The sequence below is a fragment of the Balearica regulorum genome, chromosome 7 (assembly GCF_011004875.1).
Source record: "Balearica regulorum gibbericeps isolate bBalReg1 chromosome 7, bBalReg1.pri, whole genome shotgun sequence".
Taxonomy (NCBI): Eukaryota; Metazoa; Chordata; class Aves; order Gruiformes; family Gruidae; genus Balearica; species Balearica regulorum.
Genome location: NC_046190.1, coordinates 36,976,372 through 36,996,164, shown reverse-complemented (window position 1 = coordinate 36,996,164; position 19,793 = coordinate 36,976,372). Strand labels below are relative to the sequence as shown.

The 19,793-nt window shown below is 50.1% G+C and overlaps 2 long non-coding RNA genes across 3 annotated transcripts in view; one reads left to right on the top strand and one right to left on the bottom strand.

The window, feature by feature from the left end:
* LOC142602651 (uncharacterized) overlaps window positions 1–19,793 on the top strand; it is a 129,777-nt gene that overhangs the window by 57,783 nt on the left and 52,201 nt on the right. The gene's annotated exons all lie outside the window — the stretch shown is intronic.
* Window positions 11,939–16,991, bottom strand: LOC142602654 (uncharacterized). Its single transcript, XR_012836417.1, has 2 exons — window positions 16,870–16,991; window positions 11,939–13,717 (listed from the first exon to the last, which is right to left on the bottom strand). It is a non-coding gene; the product is annotated as an uncharacterized LOC142602654 (long non-coding RNA).

Genomic DNA, 19,793 nt, shown 5'->3' with positions numbered 1-19,793 from the left:
TCGGTTGCCAAATAGCATCCCGGCTGTCTCTAAAACAGGAGAAAGCGATGCTAGGACCGGCGCTTCGCTCCAAAAGGCTATTTGAGAATTAGTGGGAAATAGCAGCGTTTTCCCTCCACGCTTAATATCGCTCTGATTGCCTCCGACGGTCGCCAATATTTCTGCTTCATTATATACGATGTGCAATAACAAAAGTGGGATGGGTTTTTTCGGGGGTTTTTTTTTTTTTGGTGAAATATTAACTGCGCATAAGTGGTTTGCTCGTAATGAACTGTCTACGTGGAGATCGCTCACTACAACGTAATTATCAGACCTCGGTGAATAATTCATAGCGAATAATTTAATCATTTTAGTCCTTTCTGCCTAAATCAGACAGTGACTCATGATTTCCGAGAATTATTCTTAGAACGCTTTAATGGCACCTATTTTACTCGGTGAGGTCAATCAGAAGTATTTGAAGTTTGACTGTGGCAGGCGGACCTGTTCCTTGACCAGACAGGAACAGGCTTTTGTTACAAAAACTTGAAAGAGGAAAGATAAAAATGATTTTTTTTTTTGTTTTGTTTTTGTTCCAACCTGCTGCTCCGAGCCATACTTGAATGGCTTTGCTGGTGAAATTGGAGCTCTGAAATGTTCGCCACGAGACCGACGCGTGAAAGCAAATAACGTAGCTGCTGTTCTGTGTTGTTTTCATCGTTTATCCCCTCCTAATAATCACAAGCCCAGCAAACAACAGGCTTTAAGCTCATCCTTACTGCAGGTCTGTGCACGGAGCCCGAGGAATAGAGGGGCTGGAAGAGGTTTCCTTTTCCTGCCGAGCGGAATGACACCGGCCCCAAGGCGAGAAGAAAAAGCATCGTGTAAATGTGTCTCCCAGGCCTTTTGCTCGGAGAACTTTCTGATCTGTTCCCCAATTTCCGAGAGCGTGCGTGCGCTGCCTTCGCTTCCCAAAAACATACACGATCCATCACAATTTATAACCTCTGGTTTAGCGAGGAAGGGGCAGACAAATTCATCTCTATAAAAGCTGCTTTTTTTTTTTATTACACTTAACACGCACCTTTCGCCTTGTGTAATGGAGCTTACGTTTTGAAAAAAAAAAAAAAAAAAGAGTTTGACTTCTTCCTGGTTTATATCTTCTCTCTCTTTCGCTGCACGCAGCATCCCGCTCCGTTCCCGTGAGCCGGGCAGCGCATGCAACTTTTCTTTCTTGATACCTCCCTTTCAGCGAGGCGCGGCACTGACATCCGCTTTTTGGCACAAACCCCTCTCGGCGCCGGTGCGCGCCGTGTTTAGGTATTAGCCAGCTGTACAGATTTCCTCATTTCCTTCCCATCTTTATCTGAGGTCTCGACGCTTTGCAAATTGCTGCGGAGTCGCCGTGGCTTTGACATTTCGGGCTCTGTTTGCTGGTGAGGAGCGTCCTGTGGATGATGAGAGGTCTCTTTTTTTTTTTTCTCTTGGGGTGGCGGGGGGAGTCATGCGACTCTTGACGTCACCTCCTACGCTGACCTTCTCCCAAAGCAGGTCCCGTTGGTCCCTTGGCGGATACGGTGGGTATAGACTTGTCCGCTACGGGAAGGGATGTTGGGGTGCGATGCTGCCGAGAGGCACCCGGGGGGATGGGTCCCCCCTTGGGCAGCAGACAGGGCCAGCACATCCCCTCCACCTGGCGAAGTGCCTTGCTCTTTGGCAGTGCCGCATCCTTACCCCCCCCGCCGTCTCCCATCCTTTGCCTACACTTTCCTCTGTCCGCCTCCGACCCTTTTTATTCCGGAACAGGCTGCGGAGCCTCCCCTCCAGCTTGGGCTCCCGCGGCGAAGAGAGGGTCTCCTTTGACTTTGGCGTGTTAGACTGTAAAAGGGCTGACCCCGCCGGGGATCAGGCTTGACCCCAAACTGTTAAGGAAAAACGCAGACAATCCCGTAGCCCCGTCCTCCCTCCCTCCATGCCCTCTCTCCTCCTTCGCAGGACCCGGGAATGCCGCCGCTGACTCTGGCAAGCCCTTGACCCCGCTCGCCCGTCGGGGCTTTGATGATTTATTGTACGAAAGGTGGGGGACAAAGAGCTCGAGGGACATACAGAATGGTTTTTAGGAGAGATTTTAGGAAAGGAGCGTTGCTGTCCCTGTTAGAGCAAACCTCGCTTTTGAAGCATTTTTAACAGATCCTCCCTACCTGTCTTCTCCGGTGGGAGCCTGCATCTCTGCGCGATGCCGAGGGGAATGGGCTGTCGTTAAATGGGTCCAGGAGACCTTCGCCCAGCTTCTGCATCAGGACAGGTGTGGCAAGTCGTGGCTTTGTGTTGCGAATAAGGTGGCCTTCAGGGGAGAGGTGGGCTGAAATTGGAGGGAATTGGGTTTCTGTTTTCTAGGTAGCTTTGGGAATCTCTGGCTTAAAAAAGAAAAAAAGGGCAGCAAATGAGCTGCTACGTGGGTTTGCTGCAGCGCTTTTAAGCTGAGAATGTGACTTGCAGAGTGGCTGTTTGAGAGCTCAGCCGGAGAGAAGATAATCCAAGTTTAGAGAAGTAGGGGGGGGGAGGGAAAGAAAAACCAAAACACTAAAACATGATTTTATTTTTTTTGTATTACTTGATGTGGAAGAAACCTGGGATGTCAGCATCTCCCGAGGTGCTGCTGAAACAGGAGATCTGCTTGGAAACCAACTGGATGGGAGCTAGAAAGGGAGCTGTAAGTCACGCACGCCTTGAGCATCGAGAAATGTCCGCTGTGTCTGACAGCTGGCCGACAGCCACGGAGGGGTTAAAGTAACATTTTTCTCTTTGCTGTGTTAAAAAAAAAACACAAAAAACCACTGAAATAGTGCTTCTTTTTGGAAATGGGCATTTTGCCCCCTTCTCCTGGCCCCTGCCAGTGTGGAAATCTCTGGGGAGGGGCAGAGCGAGGCATCGGGTGCCCTGAGAAATAGTGGGGTGCAGTGCCTGTGTGAGCAAGGCAGATGTAGCTGTCCTCCCTGGAAGCTCTTCTCCAGGGAAATCCCATTCGAGGGGCAAAAATTGTGGAATTTCTAGAGGAAAAATGAAGGCAGGAGTCACTGGGAAGGTGTTTTAGGACAGCAGCCCACCAGGTCTGTGCCTGTGCATGAAGAAGAGCAAACTCATGCAACCTCTGGGCATTTTTGTTCTGTCTGAAGGAAACGACCCGAAAGCCACTGCCAAGTTACGGAGCAAAATGCACAAGTCTGACTTTTTTTTTTTTTTTTTTTGAGAAACAGATGTGAAATCACATCAAAAAAGTGAGAAACTTGATGTCAGCTCCATACGATCATGGAGCCCTGGGTAAGATCAACTTAAATCCTCTTAGAGAGGCTGGCTTGCGCCATTGTTAACTCAGTTTTTGCTCTTTCCCTAGCATGTTTTCCTGCTAGATGATCCCCTCGAAAGCAGCACATCCTCGCTTCTCTTTCTAGTTTTCATCGAATGTATCCTAATTCTCATGCTTGCAAGAAGCCACCTATATCTCCTGGATGCCTCCTGAATATCAGAGGGATTTTTTTTTTTTACCAAGTCAAGTTGAAAAGGCCCCCATCTCGCTTCACTGAGAGGTGCAGATTCTCTGGATGCTGTCATGTGTATTAGACACTAAAATTACCGAGTGTGTATTACACAGGGGATGTCAACGTGAAAAAAAATAGGCTATTTTCTTTTCTGAGTAGAAAGAAATTGGATGCATGCGTTCATATGCACTCCAGATAATACCTAACCTGGGGTAGGACATGGGGATAAAAAAAAAAAAGGTGAGAATGATTTTGGTGCTGTAACGTGAGGCTTTGAAGACCACTCGTAAAAACTGGTACCGAGGTGGAGCGGGGATGCTCCAGGCTGACCCCCTCCGGGCGCTGCCCGCTGTCCTTGTGCCGCAGGCAGACTGTTTCCACGCCAAGTATCGACTCGAGCCTCGTGCGGATGTCCCGTACGTCTTCCTCATCCCCTGCACGCCCTGGTCCCCGCCGCCTTGCTGGGAGGTGGGAAGCCCCCGGCTGTGCGAGGGCTTTGCCTCCTCATTATCTCATGGATCCCCCCCGTCTGCACCCCGGGCTTTTCACAGACCCCCATTATTTCCAGTCCTTTTCACTTGTCAAAAGTAATTTGGCGACTTATTATCGGTCAGACAAAACAGCTCTGGGCTCTGCTGGCCCCGATGGGGGGGCTCGGGTCCTTTCAAACTTTTGTCCTTCTTCCTCCTCCGTGCGAGCTCCCCTCTCTCTGGGCAAAGCCGCTGAGCGAGCGTGCAGCAGGCAGATCCCAGCCCCAATTAGCAGCCTCTGCAAAAGGGCAGGAATTTTAATTAGTCGAGCAGTCAATTATATCAATGGACACCCTTTGCCCTCTCCCCTCGCTCCCCTCTTTTCCGCCCCGCAGCTATTTCCCCCGTCGCCTTGCCGTCCCTGGGCAGAGCTGCCCACCCCTGCTCTGAGCCCTTCACAGGGGCTGGCAGCTGCCGGTGGGACCCGGTTGTCCCTGAGCCCGGCGGCGGCCGGTGGGTTTGTCCCCTCCGAGACACGGCTGCAGCCCTGACCTCCCGCTTGAACCGGGGCTTCGTGCCCTCCCAGACCTGCCCTGCCAGCGGTGGTCTGAAAAAGAGGGGAAATCGAGTAGGAAAGTGCCCCAAATTAGTGCAGCCGGTGGCTCGGGCTCAGTTGTTTGTTTTTTTTTTTTCCTCTCTGTTGGATGTCAGGGAGAGGGATGGGACGGGGAGGTGTGGAGGGATGAGCCTCTCCTCCTCTGCGGACGTGGCTCTTGGTACTGATCTGACTGTCAGCTGTCCTCTGAGATGGGCTTAGAAGTTGGGGCACCAGGGAAACTTCCAGGCTGTTAATGCTGTCACTCGCCTATCAGGAATAATCCCTTCAGATCTGATCTACTATTTCTAGTTTATTTGCTTCCTAAAATTGCCTCCTCTGCCGCTCCCGCACCACGCAGCCGGCAGCGCTTGGTGCTTTGCTGCATCTCCACCGTAGCTGACGGGCGCTTCTACCCACCCCTGCTTCTCGACCTAGTTGGGGCATCAAATAGCTGTCCTAACCACGCTGGCCCTTGCCTTTGATCAAACTTTTTCTGTGTTTCTTATCATTTCGCTCTAAATATTCCTCTTTTGCCATAAGATCAGGCTACAATGAGTGCTCAAATCTGCATGAAACCAAACCCTGAAGTCCTTGGCCGTGCTTTACAAGGTAATGCAGCTGATAGCAGGACTCGGTGAATAGATGAGCTCCTGCACAGTCATTCCCAAATTTTGGTTGCAGAAGCTGTCTCAGGTCTGTTCTGCCTCTTCCCGGGGCGTGAAGCAGCTCAGTTGTCCGTCCATCCATCCATCCCACCTTTGCCCTGCAGCGGGATCTAACCGCATCTTAAGCCGGCACATTAAAGACTGAGCCTGCGTAAAGCTGAACCGCTGACCTTTCGGTACCGAGGTGCGAGCGGTGGTAATTGAGTCGTAGTGACACATGCCGGTTATCCGCCGTAGTAATTACCGGGCGTTTAGCAGCGTCTGGGCCGTCGGAGGGGGAAGTTCTCTCCCGCAAGTTGCGAGCTCTGGGTTTTGCAAGGAGAAACGTGCAACGGTGCCGCGCGGGGACGCGTGCGCAGATGTATCGGTAGGCGCAGGCAATTACTGTGAGCGCCCTCTTCCCCTCTGCGGGGGCCATTATATATCAACGGCGGCAACGAGATGGTCGGGAGCTGATGATACATGATGGGGATGAGATTGTGTGAAGCCATCTGTCTGTACCGAGTGTGATATGGGTAACATCTGGTGGGCACGTGTAAAAATAGGATTATGATGGGGGGAAAAAAAAGAAGCGACTGTGGGAACATCGTCTTGCCATCCGGCCTTAATCCCCCTCCTCCCCTTAGTCACCGCGATATCAGATGCTCTCAGGTTGTGAGTCAAAGCGTTCTTCTCTGTGCATCAAACATATACAATTTAATAGCTGGGTATTTTAATAAGCTCCAAGCACAGGAAAAATAACCGGGTCTAGGGGAGGTGAAAAAACAGTTGGAGGAGAAGCCGAAGGCCGTGAAGGAGACAGTGATTTGCTGTTGGTCGTGGTGGCAAAGAGGAAGGGATGACTCCCATGCCATGACTTGCTCTCCTGGAAGGTACGATGTACACTTGGCGAGGGACTGATAGAGCCTCCTGATTTACAAACCAGCGTGATGCTAAGTGGATAGAACGCTACCCAGAAACTCGGGTGAGATTTCCTTCTAAGGGGGCAGGGGGAAAAAAAAGATGGAGAAACGAACAAAGTGGAGAGGAGAAGACCGTAGCTAGACTAGGAGAAAACAGCTGATCCCGCGCTTCCCTGTCAAGTGTCTCTCTGGCTTTGATTGATCTCGGTGAGGAACAAAGACTTGCCGGGCTGCCAAGTGTCTCGTATACCCTGTCGGTCTGGTTTGAGTCTCTCCATCTATTGTCAATGCAAGATCTGAGAGGAACGTGCCTTGCTCGAGATTTAGCTGTGTTCCTTCTGTTTCCGTCACCTCGAGCTGTAAATGTTCCGGGATTAGACCGAAAGTGGCAATTGTGTTACTCAGGGATGATGCAGAGCGGGACAAGCTTTGGCTCTGAGGGGTTGGTACCGGTGAATTGTCAGTTTTCTCATTAAATCACGTAGACGTGATTCACGGGGATGAGACACGGGCAGCAGCGCGTTAACCACCTCCTTGGAAAGATGGACACAAGAAAACCGACCGCAAGAAAACCACCCTCCTTCACCCGGTGCCCTGCCTTTTATCCCGTGCTGTCGGGAAAAGCCTTTGAGATGTTGTTAAAGACTTTGATTTTCCCCTTTGAGAACACCCAAAGCGAAGGAGGGTTCAGGTGCCGGGGCTGGCAGCACGAGCCGTCGCGCCTGGTGTTTACAGCCCCCGGCGAAGGCAGGCGGGTATTGCCGCTCCTAGGGGGAAATAAAAGCCCAGGAGCTGATAAATGTGTGCAAAGTGGCTCATTTCGGGCCGGCAGAAGGCGAGCGAAGGGCACGCATCTTTTCTGCCTCCTCCTGCTTCCCTCTAGCTCAGGGTAGATTCCTCTGAGCGCCCGTGATGCGAGATTAGGATTGGCTTTTTCACAACGCTTCAGGCTTCACTTAGGACCCTAAATAACAGCCAAATTCTTTTGTAAGGACACCGCATCCAGCAGCTCTTGATATTGCTGGACTCACTTGAAAATACTGGCTGTAATGGCTGCAATTATGAATTGATGGCCTTAAATTTGCCATCAGACCTAATGCCTAGTTTTTTCCTGTCTGGTTCTTGTTTCCATTCTGCCTTTCCGTTGGTGTTCCACAGCCACAATTATTTGTCATTAGTCATTAATCTTGAAAGCATCAGCTTCCCCCCCCCCCCCCCCCCCCCTTCTTTTTCCCCAGGAACTGTTGCCTGCTCCCTGGTTTTATTGTTCACCATTTTCCATCGCTCTTTCACTTGCCTCAGTCTAATCAGCTTTGAACTGCTCTAAAAAGTTGGGTTTTGGGGGTTTTTTGGTTTTGTTTTTTTTTCCCCAATGGAATAAAACAACGCAGCGAACATGCCCGAGAGATGCGTGCGCAGCTGATGCTGCCTGCTCCTACGGGATGTTTATGCCCTGCTCACAGCCCAGCCCGCTGGGGAAGGGGCAGCATCAACGTGTCTTTTCATTAGATCCTGGATTTTTTTATGGCTCCTACGGCACCTGAGCCCGAGCACGGATAATACCGTGCCATCGGCAGGTTTTGGCAGAGGACGGGCATGACCCATGCTCGTCCCACAGACCTCCCCTCGCCTCCGTGAGGTCTTTCACCGGGGAGCCCGGCTGGTACGGAGCCGGCGTTCTCCCTGCGGAACCCAAATCTCATTAAAAAGCTGTCGCGGGTGGTTCTCAGCCGGGATCCTGCTGGAAAATGAGGAAATAATACAAGAGGGGCAAATCCGTTGGACCTTTGAGCTGCGTCGGAGGCGAGAGCAAAGGTATAAAAGAATAAGGCCAGGTCCAAAAGGGTGTAAAAGACCTCAAGAACGCACGAGGGTGTTGAATTCAACACCGCTGTCTTTCCCTGGGATAGCTGAAAGAGCTGTCTTGCCAGAGGCAGGTCCGGATGGGTCCTATGGCAATGCAAGCCCACGTTAAGGTAACGTAGGTGTATTCAGATACCACAGATGTGCGCTTTTTACAGCAGAAATTAATAATTAAATTCTAGTTGTTTGAATCTTTTGGCTAGAAAAAGCCATTCTGGTAGGGTTTTTTTTTCTTTGTTTCTATTTTAACCTTCCTCTGGCAGCGGACACGAGGAGGCGTGAGGAAATCTGACGTATTTAACGTGCAAAGGGTTTTGGCTTCCTGGGTGTGCGGGTTCGTTAGCCGCCCATAGCTGCTGAGTGCGACCAGGTAACACAGGCGGAGAGCAGCACCTTGGAGCTGAGCGAACCTTCTGCTGCCGGAGCAGCAAAACGTCTCCCACCTCTTACTGTCTTCATCCCCGGGGACAATCCCGTGGCGGGTCGCATCTCGTTTGCCTTCGGCCATCCAGACAGTGTCTTGGTCCCTCAGAGAGAGGTGCTTCTGCTCTGAGAGCTCCATCTTCTTCCTTCACTCTCAGACAGTGTTTTTCCACTGCTTCTGAAGTTCTTGTCTCCCTTACTGTTGCCAGGTTTCTGGGGGTTTTTTTGGGTTTTTTTGGATTTTGTTGTGTTTCAGGGTGTTTTTCCCCCCTGGATCCTGAGCCTTTCCAAAGGAATGGCAGGGGTATTTATGCTTCAGCTGCTGCTGGCCCCTCTGGTGCCTTCCAGATGGAGAGAGTCAGCGCCGGTCCTGGTTTTCCTTCCTCCGTGCACACGCAGACTGGTAGGATAGGATGGGGAGGGAGCCTGCAAAGGATGCTCGGGGCGAGAAGTGAGGGATTGTGCATCCATCCCATCAGCGTGAAGAAAGTGGAAACAAAGCCGGGGCAAAAAGAGGCCGGTTAAATCAGGCACGTGTCCGACTCACGCGTGAGACGTTTTGGCAAATGTGATCAGCAGTGGCAAAGCATATAACCTCCGATAGCTGGGCAATCTGTGGCTTTAATTATAAAATTCACCAGGGCTCTGGCGGTAGGTCCCTCAGCAGCGGGAGATGGGGAGGGAGGCAGAAGGAGAGAGACCCTGGGCAGCGGCAAAGTTGATTTTTTATTTTTTTTCTTTCCCTTCCCGGGGTGTTTTTGTTCCACTGCCTGTTCCCCCCCACACCCAGGGTGAGACCGAAGGCCCTTGTCATACGGAAACAGCCAGGGCCGTCTGGTAGAGGGTGGCCTTGATGGGACCAGACAGCATGAGATCATTGCTAGATGGAGGGCAATGCTTCTCGTCAGGTGCAGCATCATTTCGGTGGCGTTTTGTATTTGGCCGTGTCACATTGCATCCGTCCGGGCGTGCAGCGTGCTGTCAGATGGTCGCCTCTGAAAGTCAGTAAGGCAGAACAGACCTGCTGGTGGAGAGGAGAGGAGAGCGCGTCACCCCCGTGGGACACGGGAGGGAAGTGACCTCGTGGTGAGCTGGCAGGGAACGAACGGTGCCAAAGTGGGAGCGCATTAGACGTTTTGGGGAGAAGTGGTGGGATAAAAAAATCTCGGGAAGACGATATTCGATAAAACCAGAGAGTTGCAGGAGGGAGAGACCTCATGAGATTTAGGGAGTAGCCGAAAATTCATGCAGACGCGTGACTGAGGGGGAAGACAATAGTGCTGCAATATTTGGGGACCAGCTCCGTTAAAAATAGCATTGCAGAAATGTGCTGAAACCACATGTATAGCTGTCTTCTCTACTATTAAATGTAGGAAAAGGGTGGTTTGGAGGAAGAGGGAAGTAAAGGGTTATTTTTGTTTAAATACTGCGGGACTAGAAAGGATCAAAAGCTGTGCTGAGTCTTCCCTGAAGCACTAAACATTTCTTATGCCAGCCAAGTGCCCAGAACTTGGCAAGCCTTCATCAACTTGATCACTATCCAGTAGTCAAATGCGGCTGTGGAAATCTTCCAAACAGGCGATGATTGATCGTTAGTATTGTTTAAAAGCGTGTTCAGCTCTTAGCGCTGGGTTAAGACGCATAAGGAACGCGGAGCTGCCTTACCTTTCAAAGCCGAGTTTAACGCTTCCCAAGGCATCGTAGCTCCCTCAACCCTGCGTCTGCCTCCCTTTAGAAACGGGGAAGGTGAGACTTGGGCTATGCTATCGAAGCCAGTGAGGTGTTTTTAGGCTTGGTACCAAGCCCCCTCGTGCTGTGGAGTGGGGTGTCCCCGTGCTCTGGGTCCCGTGGTCACCAGGGATGCAGGTCCTCGGTGGTTGCGTTCCCCCCCTCCCCAGGAACGCCGCAGCATCGCCGTGCGGGAATTCGGCTTTGCCTCTTGCGGGGAAGGAAATAAGCGGCTCAAAAAACAAGAACGGAGGATGACGGGCATCAGAAGGGGGACATCTCCAGCTAGCTGGTCTAGCGGACATCCCCTGTGCGTGCTCCTGCCTGCGTGCGCGCCCGGGGGAACGAACCCATCCGGAGGACGGACGCCTCTTGCTCAGCAGCTTTCCGCCCGTTTATGGCTGAACGGAGAAGGGAGGGTGCAGCGCCTTCTGGTGCAACGCCTTTTTGATTGTTCCAGGAGCGGGGTGACTGTAGGGAAGGATCTCCTGATCCTGGGAGAGGTGGGGAACTGTACATTGTCCCCCTGTGCTGAGGAAGGGAGGAGAAGACCTGGATGTCTCCGAGAACCCTCCTCTCTTTTTGGCTGTATCGGATCATCCCACTAGGACAGCACGTTTTAAAGCTCGTGGGAGGGAGGGAGAGAGCTGTGTTTGACACTGATTGCCCGATATGGCTTAAAAAAGTGTGTTCATAGCGCTAAAATTAGCCAAATGTTGTAGCGGGGCTAAGGGGAAAGAAATCAGCCAAACACACTATTTTCCCATCTAAAACTAGCTAAGATGGATTTGGGAGCGACTGAGAGGGAACACCGCAGGCAAAGCGGAGCTGTAAAGGCGAGGTAGCAAAGGCAAGTCCTGAATTTCCGAACGCTGTGCCTGCCCTTTCTTGCTGCCTAGCAGAAATCGAAACAAAAATAAGCTGAAAACCCTTTTTCAGCCTCATTTTCAAAGCCATCTCTGGCCTGAAAATAGCCCTGAAATGAGTCTGAGAAGTTAAGAGCTGCACAGGGAGGCTTAGGGAGGGCCCTGCTGGTGTGCTAGGAAGGTTTGTTTGTGTGCAAAATGTATTATTACATATCTCGGAAAACAGATGACATTATATTGCTTTACATTTGGGCTATTTTTGCTTCAAGGCTCCGGCATGATTTGTGGTGGTGGGGCCAAGGGAAGATAACAAACGGGTGTCGGGAGCCTGTGAAGAATGGAATTCCCCCCCCCCCGCCTTCTGTTACAGTATTAAATAGCTATTTGTATTACAGCAATCCCCCCCCCCTTTTTTTTTTTGTGGTGTGCTGAGATAAAAAAAAACTTTATTTGCTAATGCCACATTATTTAATTTAATCAGGCCAAAGTACAACTTTAATAAATTTGCCTCCAAAATGAAAAATTACAAAGATGTGGCAGAAGAATATTTTAATGAAAACTGATGATGTAGCAAGTTAGAGCAGAGTTATGTCCTCTTGCTGCCCTTTCCTACCGCCCAACAGCACAAGAGAGCAGCCGCTATCTCTCAGAAAATCACGGGCCACGGCGTAAAAGTCTTTTTAGTTTTCCTATCCTGAGATCTGCTCTCTCGTGGAGTTGTTTTCTGATTTCTGGGGGGGATTGTTCAAGGTCAGGGGATGTGTGACAAGGAGGACTGTTCTTAGACGGATCCTCAACTAGTTCCGAATCCACCCTGCCGTCCTTCCGGATGATGGCACTCAACGGTGCCGACAAATATTCACCCAGCCCCAAAGCAACCTTGCTGCAACTGGGAGAGCAGTGATTGATGGATGCAATAAAAAAAAATTAAAAAAAAATTAAAAAAATCAACATTTGCAAGTACGTATGAGGAGGAGGATCTACAAGCACTCAGGGATGCTCTTGGGAGAGGTGAATTCAAATAACAGGGTTATCGCCATCTGCCCCCAACCAGTGCTAGAATTTAGTCTTTGGGCATTTATTTCCCTTTTGTTCTGTGCGGATGTATTAAGGAAGAGTACCTACAGCTTTATCAAGAGGCTAAGCTGCAGTACCACAGCAACATCAAACGAGGTCTCGCCTAGACGCAGCCCCCGTTTCCTCCAAAATCTCTCTTTGCTCATAAAACTGCGAAGCTGTCACGTGGAGGAATGGACGTTCTTGGAAACAGAGCAAAATAAACCCAGAAAGCAAAGCAAACCTCCGCAATTAGGAGACAGACACCTGCTCTTGGAAGCAATGTGTCCAACCCCACCACCTTGACCGGGTCTCACTTCGGCAATAAATACGAGGGAGAAATCCGGGCTGAAAAGCGTGAATCCTTCCTTGCTTCTGAAGTGCTTCCTGGGGGCATTTGGGTGTGAAGCGTCCTGTCGGCCAAATCACTGCCGCTCGTTAGAGAGAAGGTCCTTGGCTTAGCCCTGGAGCCCTTTCTCTTTCTGCTTGGTCTGTCAGTGATGTCACCATAATTGCAAATTTATGACATCAGAACGCGAGTCCATGGGAGCAGTCATGACGGATGAAGTATTACAGATCCCCTGTAAGCAAAGCAAAAACTCAGTGGAAGAAAACTCACTTGAAATTTATGAGTCTTCTCTAGGAACCGATGTCACTCCCGGCCTGGGGCCACCACAGCCACCGGGATTTACGCTGCCTGTGCCGTGGGCCTCGCTCTCGCGGGATCAGGCTAAGATTAATCCAGCAAAAACCAACGCCATGCCGCAGGGTGTAGAGGCAGTTGTTGGCGAGACCTGGCGAGGAGGATCAGCCAGAGGTGGAAGTGCCGCAGGGGAGGTCCAGCGCGTGAGAAGCTCTACCTGCTGCTCCGTTTTTACCTGCTACTTGGTGCAAAATGCAAAGGCTGAAGCCGATTACGTAGCTGTAAGGCACAAAGCTGATGTGTAATTTTTTGTCCTCCTCATCTCGCTTACTGGATGGACCTCGGTTGTTCTTCGGGCTCATCCACCCAGCATGGCGAGCATGCCCACGGCTTCGTTCTCTGCATAACGAAGGTTCAGTAATGAACTGCCTCTGCTAGCGAGCTGGCATGTGATGCGAGGTATCCCTTCTTCCGCTTCTCGCTAATCTAGGCTGAATTTCAGCCGGTGGCCTCTGGATCCCACAGTTGCTCTCTTGTGTTGGGCCAATATTTAGGGTGGTCTCGTGTACCATCTCCCGAGCATGCTCCATCAGCCGCAGATCAGCGGTGGCAACAAAAGCTGTCCATAAAATAGACTCTTCCCCAAAGGGTGGGCTGTGTTTTTCCAGGTTCGCTCGCTATCCTTTTACTAGTTTCCATGAAAACACATCGCAGTTTTCATAAACATAAACTACTATCTGGCCCTGAAATGTTGGTGGGTGTTTTTCATCTCCCGTCAACGGGATTTGCAAACTGTCGGGAAAATCCTAGCAAGGTGAAAATGGGCAGTTTTGGCACGGCTCCACCGAACTTCGGCTCCAACACTGATCGCTCGCTCGCTCCGAGGCCAGGTTTGTTCAGCTGCCTTGATTTGGTTGAGTGCTACGTAGCATCATCCCAAGAAGGCTTTTTCTCTGGAAGGATTCTTAGGGTGGCTTGATTCCTTTGTCTGAAAAGCGCACGCACACATAAAAAAAAAAAAAAAAAATCATTCTTTAAAGCTGTTGTGGTGCAAACTTTTGTTGGAGGGAGACTCAGGGCTGGGTGGGAGCCTGACACCCTGGTTGGTATTCGCGCCTCAAGAGGACAAAACCAGTGCAGGACTGGGATGTACGCGTTGCCCGTCAGCGCACAAACCCAGTTTTGTCATCCTAAACCAAGGAAGCGCTGCCCCCCGCCCCCAGCTTCACTTAACAAAGCCATTAAGCGCTCCTATTAAATATTTAGCTTGGCGCGTGGTGTTATCCTACCTGCGAGCGAGGAAGGGCAAAGACCGGAGCAGATGGGACAGGGATGATTCAGAGCGTGGTGTTATGTCCCAGAGCGCTAGCCAGGGAGCTGCTTAAATCAAATCAGGCTTAGTAATGGGAAAGTACATAATTAGATGCTTTAACGATCATGGCTGCCCCGTGTGAGGTTTTGCACGATCTCTACAGGCTGGTTTTTAGAGTGAGTCGAGTCTTGGATGAATTCTCTGGAAGGGTTTCTGTGATCGATCTGGGTTGGGGGAGTGGAGGGGACATCTCCAGGGTGGTGTGGATTAAAAGGATGGGTTTGTGTGTGTGGCAGAGAAGTAAAAAGGGTAGACCTTGCTGAAGACGAGAGTTTAGGCAAAGGCATGCCAGCTTTTTGGGTGCTGGAGAGTAGAAGCAGTAAGAGGTCGGCAGAGGTATGGTTGGTTGCCTTCGGTTTCTGTGTCTGCTCACCAAATTTAATCAAAGGGTGGGACTCTGACAACACAACATAGCTGGCAAGGAAAAAAAATGCACATCCCTAAAGCTGCCTGGCAATCACAGTGCACCGAAAAGTCTTTATATTCTTTCTGCTTTTTCCAAATAATATCCCAGCATTGCTGCGGGTTTGGTGGCTGCTGAGTAGAGATTTGGCATGGAGGCGGGGGCTTGACCGCCCTGAGGGCTTGCCTGCTTTTAGCAATCGGGATGAAGAAGGGCTGCGAGATTTTTATTTGGTTGGGTTTTGTTGGCAGGTGGAATTTAAGAGGACGGGTTTGATACACTGATTTTTTCCAAGGTAAAGTTTCCAGAAATAGAACAAAACCTGGCATTGCCCGATGGGCTTAGGAATGGCTTGGGAAAGGCTTTGGAAACCTAAAGGGCTCCAGCAAGAGGACTTCAATAGGTCTGTCCGTCTGTGCTGAAGCTTCAGTCTGTGGCTGGTGTTAAAAGATGACTCCTAGCTAAGAAGGGAAGGAAGCTGGCCGGACACGTTTTACAGAGCTTTTTCAGGTAGAAAATGCTTACTCATAGGGCGTTCATCCAGGCTATGGGAGATCGTGTTCGAAACCTCTGCCTGGTGGAGAGCTGGGATTAATTAAATATGCACGGGGCCAGAGAGAGAATCAGCCAGAGCAAACATGCAAAATCCCTCATCTTCTGGGGGAACGCTCACAACCTGCAGATTGTGTTTCTTAGGCTGGTGCGCGTTTCCTCTCCCTCTCGAAAGAATCAAACACTAAATTAAAAGGTCTCGGAAGAGAAATCCCCAGATCTCACAATTCACACAGCTCGTGTTTCCTGGCTAGTTCTCGTTCCCAGCACAGGGTATTGACATACTCGGATAAGGGTAATTCTGGGGATCTTGAGGTCTTTCTTGGATGCCGGACATGAAAACTATGTTTAGACATGGCTCGGAGTCCACCCGCGTTTCAAAACTGAGCAGAGGTGAGAAGTGATGAATTCCTTTATGCTCATGGGGGGGGTTTCCCATCACTCCCATATCCCTCCATGTGCGCTCTCCCCATCAGCAGCTGCCCTCCCGCCTCAAATACGGAAAACCTCTCCGCGACCCCCAGCCTTGGCTGATCTCTGTGCCCCCCCTGCCCCACGGGGATAAAGAGCTACCACATCTCATCTCCCGCACGCTCGGCATCCCACGGGTGCCATCTTCAGTGCGCAGTCAGCTCAAGGAAGCGACCCTTCCATCGATCGCTGGGGTCCCCTCGATTTTTAAAGCCCGTGCAGCGTATCGCACAAGTAGCAGGCAACCGCAAACGAACTTAAACGCGACCTGATTTGGTGCTCACCAAAAAGGACTTTCATGCGAACGCCGTCGCAAGTTGTTGCAGAGGAGAGACGGAAAAGGTCTCGGCATGAGTCCCTCCTCGGACACTTCCACTCTGGGCTGCTGTTTCCTTTGCAGCTCTTTCCCGCATCCCTGAGACAAACCAGGAGCACTCTTCTATTTAATAATAGGGGAAATTCAAGTGATTTCAATCAGCCAGCCTTACTCAGGGTCTCTGGAGGACTGCAGCTCCAGCTCCTCTCCTTCCTTTCCCTGTTATGCTCAAAAAAAAAAAAAAAAAATTGCATCTGTAGTTGGCAATTAATAAAGGAATCCCATCATTGAGAAAAATAGGTAAATTGTGTTAGAGTCAGACAATGGGGTTGGCTGCTGAGCTGTCCGAGGCTGTATTTTACCTTGCTTGGCATTTTTTAAACAAAACATTGTCCATCTCTCTCGACTCCTCTTAGCTGGAAAGAGAGAAATAAAGTTTTTCCAGGGGCCAGGCTAGAACAGCTCTTCATCTCAGCTCTGAAAGGGAAGAGGCTGCAGTTACCCGTGGGAAGATCTGATTGTACCTGAAAAGATCGATTTTTTTTTTTTTTTCCTTTTTTCTCCCCCTTATGAAGTCCATCAAACTCCCATCTATTGAAATCTATTTAAGTAGCTGTCCCCGTCTCTGGCGGCCAGTTCTTGGTGGTACCCCCAGCTATTGAGGGAAGAAGAAATAAATTGCTGATGTCTGCCTGCAACAGGGAGCTGGTGCAGGGGGTTGAAGAAGAGGGGAAAATGAGAAAGCAGAATCTCTTCCACACTCTGCTAGACATGCAAGGGGGAAAAAAATAAATCGCCCTTTAGTGAAAGCCACTAAAGAGAAAGAGGGAAGGAGGAAAGAAAGGAAGAGGAAAGTCATTACAAGGCTTTGAATCTGGAGGTCTTTTGAATCTCTTAAACTGAGTGTAGCTTGTCAGCAAAGAAGAAATGCAGACACTTTGATAGTGCAGGTACCAGTCAAACCTGCTGTGCTTCTAATGAGTACTGACAAAGCACTTTCGGGGGGGGGGGGGAAGAGAAACCCACCGGCGGTTGGAGTTTGCCCTGCGGTGCGGCCTTCGTCTGAACCAAGATGCGTGTTGCTTGGTAAGGAGGACCCGATGGTTTCTCTCCGGCTTAGCGGGACTGTCCCCGGGCTGTCGGGAGGATGAGGAAGCAGTAAAAGTGCCGATGGGGTCTGGGAGCGCTTTGGCTCCCTTTTTGCGTCTGATTTAATACAGTAATAATAAAAGGGGTTGGGAGGAGGAGGTGGCTCTGCTCACGTATGGATTCAGGAGGAACCTCCTGAAATTCCAGAGCAAGTCTTCCTCGGTGTTCTCCGGGGCTTTCTGTAGAGCCGTTCTGAGCTTGGCCTCAGCAGAGCCGTGGGGTGCTGGTTTGGCTGTATTCCTGCCGCCACTGCCAGCTGGAGATGCTGCCGTAGGATTACGCCTATAGCTACAGGCTCGTCGTCCTGGGCCGCGAGACCCGTTACTGCGGCGTGCCTTTTGCACCTCTTCTCAGTGCCCAAGTAACGACCGAGGGCTTCGAGCTCGAGGGTGAGCTCTTTTGCCACCGAATCGGGCAACGAGGCGAGAGCGTGCGTCCTCACCCGCTGCCTCGCGTCCCAGCTGTGAGCAGATGTTTCCTTTATCGGCGGTCCCACGGAGCCCCGTCTCCCGGCTGCTGCCCGGGAAAGCAAATATTCTTGCTCACGTCGCAACTGTTGCTTCCAAAGTTACCTTCAGCAACTGCAGGGGTAACTTTTCCTTTAATGATAATGGGAAGAAAGAGTAAAGATGGACAAGAAAGGATGACAACGGTGTGAATTAGCAGTCCACACAGCCAAGAGATGTATGTAGTAACCTCTTTTATGTCTTATTCTCGCCCAGGGATACTTTTGTCTTCTGCAGCACGGAAGGATTTTTAATCTTCTTCACAAAGACAATCTTTGCAGGAGGGGGAAACAATCAGCTTTTATGGGGCTGTAGACTCCTTTATTTATTTGCAAATTCTCAGCAACAGTCAAACCTGAGCGAGGGATAAAAAAAAAGAGGAGGGGGGAAAAAAAAAAGAAAAAAGAAACAATCCAGAAAAGGTGAACGAGAAGATGGGTATTTTTCTTCTTACTGTAGCCCACAGAATGCGAAATGGATGTCTTACACATATATAAATAATAGCCATCTATAACCTACCAGTATTGAGATGTAAATGAGGTAACAGTGGGAATTTTATCTCATTCAGCATGAGAAATGAGTCTCCTGTTGCAGGCAGTTTAAAGGCACGCCTTTGAAGCCGCAAGCACAAGCCCTTGGCCGAAGTACGGAGCGGTAAGGGAAGGAGGCAGGTGATCTCTGGCCGAGACCCCTCCGGCCACGCGGGTGTCCCCCCCCATGTAGGGTCTCCAGCGCGTGATGGCGGAGCGGCTGAAAAAAATCTGGAGGGGGGAGAAGAACGGTCTGCGTGCTGCTGAAGAAGGGCTATGTGTTATTCTGCTCGAAGCACGGGAAGAGGTCAGTCTTGATCTCCTTCCCTCTAAATCGTCCGTACGGCAGACCTCGATGCCTGCCTGATGCTGGAGAGATGCAAGGGGACCGTGGGCTCTCCCGTGGCACCCGCGCTCTCCGAGCACCCAGACATTTCTCCTCGTGATGCGGGGAGTATCAGACAGCGCTTTGTCTCCATCCTTTTGTCCAATTTTCCATCAAAAAAGTTAGCATACAAAGGACTCTCGATGTCTACAAGAGTCTTCCCTCTCCATGAGTGTTTTTGGTCCTGGCATACCAATCGCCCAAGCGAGCTCTAGACATCTTGTTAACGATTCCAAGTGAGATCCTATTAAAATGGCGCTGTCAAGTTGGTTAGGACCAGCCTCTCTTCATCTGTCAAGGAGTCTCCTCTTGATTCTAACAGCTTTTTTTTTAAAAAAAAAAAAAAAAAAAAAAGACAAACACCACCATAAATTCACAGCATCTGCTGGTAAAACACAGATTTTGGTTGATTTTATTTAATTTTAGGGAAGCCGCTGTTCGTGCACGGTTAAGCTCAGGTAGATAAGAATTAGGAAATCAGGGTCACAAAGATGAAGATCGATTGTAGCTTGGCTCCCTCGGAGCACGTTTGTCAGACAGAAGGAGATGGAGGGGGGGAAAAAAAAAACCCTGCAACAAACCAAGATTCTCCTAATGCTGTCACATCCTTGGTTTTTGCGGGAGGTTTTTGTTCACAATGGTACGACCGAAAAGTCTTTTTGGAACAAAGTCATGTCGTACTATCGAAAAGATGCTGTTCCTGAAGATCTCTGTGGTCTCCACTCCTGAACAACAACAACAAAAAAATATTAATTATGGTCTTTCACGTGTTCAAACACAGAAAAGCAGTTAGACTTGCAGCTCAGACTCTGATCAATTGTCTTACAAAATAGCGTATGGGCACGGAGAAAAGGAAGAGTTCCTGAAACACATGGGTTTTTTTGTATCTAAGTGTTTGTCAACCAGTGAACGAACTGGAAAAATCCATGAAAACATCTTTGTGTTTCTGCCCGCTCCCCAGAAGCCAGAGCTGAACTCTGCCCTTGCGTTCTTAGCCCTAAAACCTGGCCTTGCTCGTAAAACACGGGCTCGGGACTGGATGGATAAATGCTCTAATCTCAGCGTATCGTGAACCGGGAGCGTGCAGATTCATCACGCTGCTCCTCGGCCGGAGCAAAGGGAATAACAACACTTCTTGCTCCTTGCCGCCTCTCTCTGCCTCACCTTACCCAACCTGCCGGTCTGTCTTTGGAGAAGTCTTTCTCTCATCCGTGCGGTTTGCTCACCATCTAGCCCAATGAACTTTTTTTTTTTCCGGTTTAATATCTAAGCGCTACTGTAGCAAGCGGTCATTATAAAGCTATAAATAGTTCACGACGCTCCAATTAGGAAGCTGTACTTAATTGCATGGAGCACAAAAAAACCCAACCCAAACCAGAG